At 38.1% G+C, this 13264-nt stretch overlaps 1 protein-coding gene across 1 annotated transcript in view; it reads left to right on the plus strand.

Annotated features, from left to right (window-relative positions):
- The window catches only part of AUTS2 (activator of transcription and developmental regulator AUTS2), a 3698117-nt gene that overhangs the window by 1335254 nt on the left and 2349599 nt on the right, over positions 1-13264 (plus strand). The window lies entirely within an intron of this gene.

The following is a 13264-nucleotide window of genomic DNA, read 5'->3' on the forward strand; positions in this document are numbered from 1 at the left end:
TTGTAATCAGAAGATGATTAATGCTGACACGACATTTGCTAAGAGCAACTTCCATTGCTTATGTTTTGTAAGTGCACTGAGCACATAAAATGGAGTACCACTAAAAGCACACGCAGTACATGAATTACATTCATTTTTTGTGCAGTGCTAACTTTATGGAGTCTCTGTTAAGATAAAAAAAAATGCATGCTTTTTGTCATGACCCTGTTTTACCAGACAAAAAGGCTTAAACTGAGCTATTCTTGCTACTATGGTCTTTAAACCCCTACAGCTGTCATACAGTGGTTATGGCGGGTCACAAACCCACCCACCCATTTATTCTTCAGCAGAATAGGCTATCAAGGTGATTGAGCCTTTCACAAGTGTCTAGGTGACAGCTAACTCCAATTGCTTATTACATGCATGTAGGCAAACCAGATAGGTGAAATAATTTTATTGCACTTTCAAAGCTGGGATTACATGTGGCAAAATTAACATAAAGTAAAAGCAGTCAAATGTGATGTGCTGGAGAAATCAGATATGTAAAGCCTTTACCAAAATCTGGATATAAAGGAGTCGTTAACAAGGGCTGCGAGTTATATTTTATTATACACAAACTGATATAGAGCTGAGAGTCAGTTAAATGCACTTTCTTCAGAATGAGTGATAAACCTGACAAAAAAATCTAGCCAAATGCATTTTTCAGTTAATATATGAATGCGTGGTCCCTTTATTTTGTTTTATTATGGAAAAGTAAAATAGTATAGGCCCACGTTATTTTAAACAGAGGGTTGAAATTGTTTTTCTACTGCAGAGAGCATTTTGAAATGTTACTATTTTCAGGAATGCGTAGTATAATAGACATGCTACCAGACAAAATGGAAATGGCAAAGCAAGATTTAACCCTGGATGCTGCTGAGAAATTCATTTAAATGTTCCTCCTCCCAGGCTTATGTTGTGTTGGTATCTCAGAACTGTAGCCAGACAAATTGAATGCTATCACAGGATATTAATGCCTTCCCCATCTTTTTACCTGTGTCCATTCTTTTACCATTGGGGTTACTTGACCACTGCCTTTTTTCCTTCCTCAAATCTGTTGGTCAATTCAGCACTGTTCTCCATCTTGCCCACCATCTGAGGTGAGCAGTTATGAAAAGACTGTTCTTCAACTCTACACACTAGTGTCTCACCTCCAGAGATTTCCTCTCACCTCTCTTATTGTTAACACTGTCCCTGCTGTAGACCTTGCTCTCCATTCTGCATCATATAGTACATCTGGCCCCGATCTACCATACCTTGCAAGGAGAGACCAGAGACCAAACTTCCATCTCCCTTCAACTCCCTCATAAGTGTAGCAACTTCCAATTCTTCGTCTACTTAGCAACAAAGACTGGTACCCCACCCTATTTTTTCTGTGTAGAACCAGATCACCTTTCCATATGTGTCAAATAAGTACCGTCTGCCTTTCAACAGAATGACCAGATGATGGGCTTCACCATTACCCTTTCCTGCATCACATTCCTTAACCAGAATATTAACAAGGTGGCATTGCAGTCATAAACACCCAATGAGAAGTTCTCTTGCTCTTCTATCAAGGTGGCACCACAGACATAAACTCCCAATGAGAAATGCTCTTGCTCTTCTAACAAGGTGACACTGTTGTCATAAATGCCCAAAGAGAAATGTTCTTGCTCTTTTATCAAGGTGACACCACAGACATAAATGCCCAATGAGAAGTTCTCTTGCTCTTCTAACAAGGTGGCACTGGTGTCATAAACGCCCAATAATAAGTGCTCTTGTTCTTCTAACAAAGTGGCATCGCAGATATAAATGCCCAATGAAAAGTGCTCTTGTACTTTCAACAAGGTGGCACCATTGACATAAATGCCCAAATGAGAAGTGCTCTTGTTCTTTTAACAAGGTGGCACCATAGACATAAATGCCCAATGAGAAGTGCTCTTGTACTTTCAACAAGGTGGCACCATAGACATAAATGCCCAAATTAGAAGTGCTCTTGTTCTTTTAACAAGGTGGCACCATAGACATACATGCCCAATGAGAAGTGCTCTTGTTCTGTTAACAAGGTGGCACCGCAGACATAAATGCCCAATGAGAAGTGCTCTTGTACTTTCAACAAGGTGGCATTATAGACATAAATGCCCAATGAGAAGTGCTCTTGTACTTTCAACAAGGTGGCACCATAGACATAAATGCGCAATGAGCAGCGCTCTTGCTCTGCTAACAAGGTGGCACCATAGACATAAATGCCCAATGAGAAGTGCTCTTGTTCTTTTAACAAAGTGGCACCATAGACATAAATGCCCAATGAGAAGTGCTCTTGTTCTTTTAACAAGGTGGCACCATAGACATAAATGCCCAATGAAAGGAAGTTAAACCTTACAATTATACATAATTTAGGGGTCGCAGAAAAGATTTCTGTGATGAGTGACAACAATGTTTCTACTAGAAGGATTGTATACAACCCCCCTCTTCACCCACTGTTAAATACCTTCGAAAATATAGTCACCAGGGAAATATATGAAACATATGGTAAAAACACCAATGGCTTTTGGCAAAATTACAATCTTAAGTTAGAAGAAGCTAGGTTACTAGAGAATTTGAAACACAACAAAAATCTACGTTTCATGGAACCAGACAAAGGTGGAGGGTTGGTAATTTTCAAACAAATGGACTATAAAAATGCTTTAAGAAATATCTTGGCACGAGATGACACATATTGTCTGGTTTCTCACAACGAGATCCAGACTGCTTACAATAGAATAGATTCCCTTCACGAAGAATATCTAGTTGAACAGCGTATCAACCAGACTACCTATGATTTTCTTCGACAAATCCACCCCACCATACCTGGTTTCTTTGGGATACCAAAAATTCATAAGAACATCCTTCAACCACCATTTAGACCTATAGTTTCCGCCCGAGGATCCAAAACCCATCCCTTAGCAGTATTTATTGATCAAAATTTCAAAAATATTGCAAATCGACACCAACATCTGATTCAGGACTCATGGGATTTCTTGGGAAGAATTAACCATGAGTTATGGACTAAAGATAGTCTTTTTACTACTATTGATGTAAAAGACTTATTCTCTTGTATCCCTAGGAAAGAAGGTTTTGAATTTTTTGAGGCAAGCATTCACAAATATTCAGAATTAACATTGGATAGGAAATGCTTATTGTTAGAACTAATGGAAACTGTTTTGGATAACAATTTTATCAATTTTGAAGGTGTTCTTTACAAACAAGTCAGTGGTGTAGCTATGGGGGCGGCTTGCGCCCCTATTTACGCCAATTTGGTATTATTAGAATGGGAAACTTTACACATTTTTGAGAGTGTATTTTTTGTCAAGATTAAAGCTTACTTCAGATTCCTGGATGACATTTTTGTCATTTGGGAAGGGACTCAAGAGGAACTGGATCAATTTATTTCTTACATTAATCAATCTACCTCCTTTTTGTCCTTCACTTACCAAGCAAACAGGGAATCTATCAATTTCTTGGATATTACACTCACAAAAACCTCTAGTGGCTTTAAATCCCAAGTGTATAGAAAACCAACTTGGTGCAACAGTTATCTCCACTTTGACAGCCAACATCCTTTCTTTCAGAAGAAAAGTATTATAAAAGGTCAAGCTGTCAGAGTGGCAAGGATGACATCGAATTTAGAGGATCTCACACAAGAATTTATTAATCTGGACAAAATGTTCAGAGAAAGGGGTTATCCCAATGAATTAGTGGCCAAGATATTGACGGAGGTTTATAAGGGATGGGGCACACGTTTCAAACCTTTACTTGGGCATCCCACTTTAAATGTGGTTACACCGGAAGGTAGATTCAAAGAATTTTCAGGTTCCTGTTCTATTCAACATAATAACTTTTCTTCGAATTTTAAGAAGATTTTACATGAGAATTGGCCTATTCTCAAGACCAATACTGAAATTTTGGACATTATAGGCAACAAACCTACTTTTATTCACCGAGTGGGTAACAACTTTAAAAGAACATTGGAAGGAAGAGATCAATCTTTTAAGAATAGTAGGGGTACCCACCCATGTGGCAGATGTGCCCAATGTTCTTACATCAACATTTCAAACAGTGTTATTTTGAACAACGGTTTGAACAGTTTAGTAAAATTTTGTAGGGGCAACTGTTACACCTCCATGGTGGTGTATTTGGCAACTTGTTGTCACTGCTCATGTTTCTACGTGGGCAAAACAGAACGTCATTTAAAAGATCGGATTTACGAACACAGAAATGATATAAAAACTAAAAAGGAAAAAAGTGCCCTATACAAACACACCATTACTTGTCAGTCTTCTTCACCACTGTTTAAATTTGGGATCATTGACATTGTTGATGTGGAAAATAGAGGGGGAGATCCTAAGAATATCTTGTTGCAGAAAGAAATAAGATGGCAACTTAGATTAAAATCTAACTTTTTTCCTGGTTTAAATGAACACATTAATATCAAAGCCATTTTAGTAGGAAAGGCTAACATAGTTTAAAAAAAGTTTGAATTTTTAGAAAACATAAACACACAACTACAGAAATATATCATTTGGTCAACATCTGAGTTGTACAATTTATACATATATATATATTTCTTTTACCATTCTGCAATCAAAATGTTCATTAAAGTTCTATCAGCTGTATCAAAGCCTTTTAGGCTTTTTGGTTTGATGCATTAAAACTTACTTAGTATCATGTCTTTTTAAAAAAAGTTTTTATGTTTTATTGATTGATTGAATTATTGAAGCTAATTATTTTATAGGGTAATTATTTTCTATATAAAGGATGTCAGTTTTAGTGTGATTTTATCTGATGAAGTTTGTATTTTTACAGACGAAAGCGCTCATGTTGTTAAAACTGTATTTTTCCATTAAAGGATTGGGCTCTTACCAGGTGAACTGTTTTTACTATTAGTCATAAATGCCCAATGAAATTGCTCTGCTAACAAGGTGGCACTGCTGTCATAAATGCAGAACGAGAAGAGCTTTTGCTCTTTGACTTTGTTGCCTGTAGCCACAAACCTTGCAGCTCCGTTCAGCAGCAAAACATTTTTTTAGTGTGATTAAACCCTATTCACTTTGTGACATTTAAAGATGCACACCAAGGCCTTCACAGAAAGCTGGCACCTTTCTGAAAGAATATACCATGAAACAATACACCTCACTCTAATCTAGCCTGTCAAGGGAGCCTACCAGCTGCGGATTATTTTTGCAGACTCTAAATTCATATCTTCCTGCTACTCCTTCAGAGATGCTACCTTCCTCCTCAGTTCTCCACTCATCTGCATTCACCACCTTATAGAGCTCCTTGTTTCAGGATCTGTTTATCACTCCTTTTACATCATATTTAGTCATTCCAGTTTTCCCCCACTCCTCGCAGTACTTCCAATAGAGAGACCTGCTCCAGTGACATAATGCCTAGTTTACTCCAAATGTTATCAGATTTCTCTACCACTAGCCTCCCAAATCTAAACTATGTTTTTTAGTGCAATGTTTGTTAACATTGAAAGCATCACGTATGTTTTGGCAAAGGCATGCATTGTTGATGCTTCATTTGTCAGCTGTCAATTTGTGTTAACATTGAAAGTGTACTGTATGTTCTGGCAAGGGGATGCATTGTTTATGCTTCATTCTGACAGCTGTCAATTTGTCTCTGATTCTGTTTTCTATATATTATGCTGATTCCAAGGAAAAATAATTTCTTCTCTTAACATTAAGGTTGTATGGCCTTGTAGATAGTATATTTAGAGAAAAGAGTGGGAATGGTAGAAGCATGGATACAAAGACCATATATTGGAGACTACATGGTGGTGCAACCCACTCCATTCCTCAACTACACAAAGAAAACCTTTTATCTGAGAGTTCTGTGATGCTTGGATTGCAGCATTACATGCTTTCATTATTCTGGAAATTAGATAATAAAATTGCAGTACTCTGAGCCTGAATTTATAGAGAATAATTTTTTCATTAGGATCCATTTTTCCACCTTTGTCTCATGCATTGCTGTTGCTTTGACATCTTGTTAAACAGACATTAGATTGACTGGCTGCTCTTTACATTTCTCACCAACAGTCCTCCCCCATGTGTTTTTATTCCTTGTTCATTATATTGCATTCTTTATTTTTAAATGTCTTCAATCTCCCCTAGTGTAACAGTCTCATTTCTAAACAAAATTGGTGTTGCATTTATTCATAACATTGTTATAAGTAGTACTTATAAAATAACTTTTTTTTGCAATTTCTTGACCCCGTATATTGATCATTTTGCATCTTTAAAGGTTCAACAGTCTTCTCCCACAAATAATACCTATCTAGGGACAGTTTCATTACCACCCTATATTGCATTCTTTTTGGAAAAAAATATGCTTCTGAGCAAATCTGTTCATACATAATGTTTCTACATGCATCACTTTTCTGAATGGTTCACTGTCTCTACTGTCTCTACTTCCTTTCAACTTCTGACTGGCCCTAGTTCTTTTATAGACTCTTCATATACCTCTGCTTCTAATTTATTGTTATGTAAAGGATTGTAGTTTTTTGTAGGCACACAAGTGAAAAGTACCAGCCAGGATATGTCTCTGTAATATAGGTGTCATGTTATTGAATGAACAACATTCTAACACTGGTGAACAAATCTGCCCACAAAGATAACCTGAAATCAAATGATAAATAGATCTTTTAGACACGTTTTGGCACGTGTATATTTCATAATATTATCTTAAATTCTGCATTTTATTTTTGATTTGTATTAGACCACCAGATGACTACCCATTAAATTAATTATATTTCTGTGCCACACTGCATCAGAGACTCCATGTACAACAATGATTGTTAGAATTAGAAAAAAGTTGTTCAGTCAAAGACAATGTAGTTGAAGTTGAAGTTTGAACTTGGAAAATGTGTTATTTCTAATGGATTTATGTAAAAGGCAATGGTCTTATACATGGAGTTTCTTCCTACCCTGATGAACAATTATCTCAAGAGTTTATAACAGTATGTATGAGGGTGGTGAGGAAGTGGTGAAGTCCGTCATACAAAAACATATTTATCAAGAAGTTTCATGCCCAGACACTGGCAAACACTTAGCAACTTAAGCAGTTCATAAAACTTGAAGTTGACTATGGTAGATACAGCCTTTAAGAATTTCAGCAGTTGTTACAGGAAAGCAAGGAGAAACACCCTATACTCTTACTTTGCATATCAACTTGAGATCCTAACATTTAAATTTATTCACTAAAATTAAAAGTCAGGATTTTGGTTTCCTTGTATTTTTTGTGACATGCCATTTTATTCATGGATAACGTTTATTTTTTTCTGGGATTTTGTTATCTGATGAGACTTTAAATCAACATAATAGTAATGTGTTTATTGTACACATAGATAATAGAAGGAATAGTGAGATGATACATCCCCAGTGACGTCATGGTTAATGAATTGCACACGAAGTGAAAATTTTATTTTATTATGGAAGTCAACTAGAACCCTTCCTGGTGTATCTTGTAAGTAAAATGTGAAGGGGAAAGAGTCCATAAGACGATCTTTAACTGGAGGGTTGTTTTCCAGAAATCCATCTAAAGTTGCATAATTGTTTATGACATAGGTTCATAGGTTCATACTAGGCTATCTGCCCTAGGGCATTTATAAGCCTAGCCAGAGTTGTGTGGCTTTCACCACCCCTTAGGTTGAAGAATACTATACCCGTTAGTTTGCCGTGCCTCTGTCCAGCAGTGATGCAGAGATGATCCCCGGGGTAAACCTACGATCTCCCATCCACTGGTCAAGATTCCTCTTGAACAGAGCCAGTGAGGTGCTCTGTCTCACATGGACTGGGATTCTGTTCCACAGCATAGGGAGTCTCTGGGTGATGAATCTGTCCCTCCAGCACATCCTATTTATATCCGTGTTGAAGTTTAAGTCTCTTGCTCTTGTGGCTCTGGTGGATTTGGATTTTTTGAGGTGGAGCATGTCCATTAATTCCGGGTTGGACATGGCCTTGTATGTCAGGCACAGGTCACCTCTGAGCAGATGGTATGTGACTGAATAGAGCTGGAGTTTCTTCAGTCGGGCAGCATATGGCATATTTTTGAGCTCCTTTATCCTTTTGGTGAGGAACTTTTGGGGTCTTTCCAATTGCTGCAGGTGTCGGGTAAGATACATTCCGAATGGGGCATTGTACTCAATCATTGGTCTGATAAGTGAAGAGTACAGGGGAACAATGACCTCCCTTGATCTGGATGTGAATCCCTTCATAATCAGGTGGGCAATGTAGAAGGTCCTCCTAACCACTTTGGCAATGTGAGTGTCAAAAGAAAGGTTACTGTCAACTTGGGTCCCCAGGTCCCTGATAACCTCTTCTGTGCTTAATGGATTGCCACCTATGTGGTAACTTGGGGTTACCTTGTTTTTACCAAATGGTATGACTATACATTTTTTGGCGTTTAGCTTAAGGCCATGGCTCTGGCACCAGTTATCCGTTTCTATGAGACCTCTCTGAAGGATATCTGTGTCTGATGGATTTTCAACTATGGCGCCCAGTTTGCAGTCATCTGCAAACTTTGTCAGCCACAATCCTCCTATGTTTGCCTGCACTTCTGAAAAGTAGATGCCGAACAAGAGGGGGCCCAGGACTGAGCCCTGTGGGACACCGCTTGTGACCGGCTTGGAGTCTGACATGGCACCAGCAACTCTAACCCTGTGGGTTCTGTCCTTGAGCCAGTTTGCAACCCATCTTGTGACATATGGGTTTACATTTAAGCTGGTGAGCTTTTCTATGATACACGAGTGGGGTATTGTGTCGAAAGCTTTTGCAAGGACAAGGTAGGCTGTGTGAACTGCCTTACCCTCATCAATGGCCTTGGTGACTTTTTCAAAAAAGTCGACCAAGTTCAAGAGGCATGATCTGCCCTTGACAAAGCCGAATTGGGTAGGATCCAATGTCTGTAGGTCCCCTATGTCTTTATTTATGAGTTCCATTATTATCCTCTCCATAGCTTTGCAGACCAGGCTTGTTAAGCTTATGGGGCGGTAATTACCAGGGTCTGTAGAAGCACCGCCTTTGTGGAGTGGGACCACAGTTGCCGTACGCCACTCTTTGGGTATGTATCCTGTGGTAAGGCTAAGATTAAACAGCAGCCTTATGTGTGGGTTTAGTTCCTCATTGAGTTTGGGTAGCACACAGCCGGGGACACCATCCGGTCCCATTGATGCTGTGTTTTTAGCTTTAGAGAGAGCAGCTCTCACCTGGGCATTTGAGATGATTGGGAGGCTACACTCTGCTGGGATAGATATTTCTCCTTTTGGGGGGGGGGGGGAGAAATTTTCACTGAACCTGTCTGCCAGTATGTTTGCAATGTCTGTGGGTTCAGTGATTTTTGTATCATTTTGGACTAATTCTGAGCATATCTGGGAGTTTCCACCCAGATTTCTAACATAGCTAAAGAAGGCCTTATGATTATAACACTTATGCTTTCCTGTGAGAGAATAGGATCTTTAAGAGAATTATTTAAGGCTGGGTGAGAGAGAGTGCTCTTTAGCCAACAACATGTGGAGTGCAGTACCATATGCAGAACCAGGACTGCGTGTTTTAGTTCCAGTGTGTTGTTTAATAAAGTGGTATTGTTTGGAAAGGTGTATGTTTAGCCGTGATTTGAACATAGTTTGCTAGATTGCTTGTGGCTGCTATGTACATAACAGAAAATGTCTTTACTTTTGGCATTAAGGTCAAAATACTGGATAAAACTATGGGGGCTGAGACAGTTTCTTTTCAAATTTCAGTCAGATCAACTTAATATTGTTGTTTTAAGTTACAGGCAAAGAGAATAAGAGCTAATCTCCAAGAGATGAAATGTAGTGGTCTTATTGTTCATAAATGCAAGAATTACTGTGTTTCCAAGAAAAAAATTACTTTTGATTGCTCGCGTGTAGGAAAAGCAAAGTCTATATTGCAAAGTTGAATTAACTGACTCATGCTGAGTTTAAATAGTTCTGTATAAACACGTGCTTGAAGGACCAGATGAATTTTAATATCTGTACTATTGTGGTTGCCTGAAATACACATTCAGGTGCTTTGTAAGCTTATATATAAAAATAAATAACTCAATAAATAAAAGTTAAGGAAATTGTTTAAGTAGTACTGCAAAAAAAATTCATTCCAGAGCCAGATTTAAACATTATTAAAATGTGTATAAATAGTATGAATTTTCTAACAGTGGAAATTGACAGTGAGCTACAAAGTTTACATGCAGTTTGTCAGAATGAAAACTGCATAATAGGAAAGATCTGAATGTAAAAAAAGAGTAATTGCCACACTATACTGATTATAAATGGCATTCTTGGATATCAGCAATTTCAGTACCTGATTATAATCAGACAAATGTATCCTTATGGCAAGTTCATTAGTCATACGGTGCATGATATATACTTCTGTTCGTCCCGCAACCATAGTGTGATAATGCTGTTTTATGAAGTAATGCTACATGAAAACTGTATAGCTATAATTTCTAGAAGAATATAAACCTTATTGATAAAGCATTTTATTTCACCATAATATAAACTTGGTGAAATCTGGAGATTGGTAAAACTACCAAAGGTGTTTCACACATTTATCTTCATCTTTTATTTTTCCCTTGCTCGGGGTCTTGGGGCTCCTTCTAGTGAAAGTTGTGACTAGTTTAAATACATTTTTATTATTTTTTTATTAATTTTAAGATGCTAATATGAAATATTACTTTCTTACTATAGGAAGCTGTTAAATGTCATTTTGCATCTGTATTTAATTTTTTTCAGTTCTGACAGAGTATCAGTAGGCAACATAAAACAGCTTTAAAACAGATTAATCTGTGGTAAAACTCCAGTCAGTTTCCTTTTTGCTGGTTAGTTCTGGGAAACAAAGTATTTGTTAATATGTCTGAAAGTACAAGTGCAGTGGCCAAAACCTGAAGTAATGTCTTGTCCAAAAAAATAAAAAATCAGTAACAAGAACAATAGTGACATTTATTCATTTTCTTCTGACATGGAGAATGTGTTGGTATTTTTCCCAAATGACCTAAGGAAGCATTTTTACTTAGTTTTGTCAGCACTTTGGCAAATCTCATCTCCTCTTTAACTGAGAGTGGAGGTTCCTTCCTTTTTTGAGGTTATGTTGGTGACAGTTTGCCATTTTGAGCATATTGTTGTTTAGCTATATAGAAAGATTACTGCTTAGAGAAGAATCTAAGACAGTCTAAAAGGAGAAAGATGAAGTTGAATCATCACACGTTCAACTGTATAATTCATTTTAGATTAACTGGGTTAACCAGTAGCACCTCAATCACTGGGTCAAACTGACCCATCTTTGTATATCCCAACTCCATCAAAGCTGTGTTCAGGGTTGATGACACTGGCGTGGTATCATACTACTACCAGGGAGCACGTTCTAGCTAAGAACCCCACAGCAGCCTTGCAAACCCCACAAAGACTGCCTTTGGGATAAGTCTTTCTTCCAAACAGTGCACCTCTTGAAGCATGGGGCTCATCAAGCTGCTCACATTGCTAATGTAGCAGGAAATGCAACCCCCCCCTTCCAACTGGATGGGTGAGCCAATGTGTGCTACTTAGTGCCTTCTTCTTCCACTCCCTCCAACAACCGTGCTGCTAATTAAACACAAGTCATTTGAGGTACAGTCATGGCTTCATCCAGCTGTGCCTCATGGCCAGTTTGGCTGTCTGTGATTTTTAAGTTGAAAATGAAGTATTGGTATAGAATATAAATGTATCATGCAGGCTGACACAACATATAGATTACCTTGCACAGTTTGATAATATGCATGGGCTGCAGCCAGGAAGCTTACAGTACAGGAAATATCACAATGGGGAGGCATGTGTTTGAATGATGAAGAGGATTACTGGACTCAAACAAATGCCCTACACTGACCACCACAAAAAACTCCAGCTTTACTCCGTAGCATATCGCCTACTCAAAGGTGATCTCTGCCTAATATATAAAGCTATGTCAAACCCAGAGCTGTTGGACATGCTACACCTAAAGAAATTGCAATCCCTTTGAGCTACACACTCTAGGGACCTAAACTTTGTCACCACATTAAACAGGACATGCTGGAGGGATATATTCCTATCCTAGAGACTTCCCATACTCTGGAACAGGCTACCCATCTATGTCAAGCAAAGTTCTTCATTAGCACTCTTCAAGAAAAATCTTGAGTGGATGGAAAATAGGAAATACACCCCGGGGATCACTTCTGTGTCACTGCTCGTCAGTGGCACAGGAAAATAACTTTCTTGGGTGGCGTAAGCCAGGGAACCTTGTTGGCTAGGCTTGCATAGGCCCTTGGGCCAATAGCCTAGTACCTACCTATGAACCTATGAAGCTTTTCTTCAATATGTGATTCAGTGAGTAGAACTAGTCTGATCCCATTTACTTTGAATAACAGTTGGTGTTTGCTGTGACACAGAAGAACTGTGGAGGCAAGGAAGTTTGCCTTTACCCCCATGATTGTACAATCTCCAGATTAATAGATTTACAGATGCAGAAAATGGAGGACTTTTGTTTATGATGTTATTGTGGCAGTTGGTATTGATTTCTTTGGTTCATTTTTGTTTTGAGCGCAAATATATCAAAAATTTGCTGTGAATCCTTCAGAATATTTGTTTCCTTCTGTGTGACAGCAGCATTCAGATGGTTCTTAGGATGGCACATGGATTTCTGAACATGGAAGCAGTCTTGTACTGAGTGGATTACAGCAGTGGCATTGAGTGATGATTGCTGTGGACAACTAGAATAAGGCATATGTTGAGGTGTGTCATCTAGATAACAGGAATGCTTTTCTAAAGGTCATTATATTTTAAGACTGAGATATAGTGACTAGGCAAAGATTTTTCCCAGTGGATATATGCAGGAAAGTATTTTAAAAGACATCATAGGGTTTGAAACAATCTTAATAAAGACCTTGACTGTTTTCCAATTGGAAGCACTGTATAAATATTGTTTTGTCATTTTTTTTTTCATGGTAGAAAAAGGTTGTGTAACACCACTGTGTTCTGAAATTATTGGGTCCCACAGAAAAAAGTTTGGCAGTACAAGTTACACGTACAGAAACTTCATATTCATTCACCATAGATCTGACATGGTGCAGCTAATAAATATGACATTTAGCAGATCACCAGATGTAATATACAGTACCCTGCTATAAGGCCAAGATGGTATAATGCAGCCCAAAAAACAAATGATGTGAGATTTTCAGAATTTAACATCAAAACATG

This window comes from Protopterus annectens, chromosome 13.part0 (genome assembly GCF_019279795.1).
Source record: "Protopterus annectens isolate FY-2018-M chromosome 13.part0, PAN1.0, whole genome shotgun sequence".
Classification (NCBI taxonomy): domain Eukaryota; kingdom Metazoa; phylum Chordata; order Ceratodontiformes; family Protopteridae; genus Protopterus; species Protopterus annectens.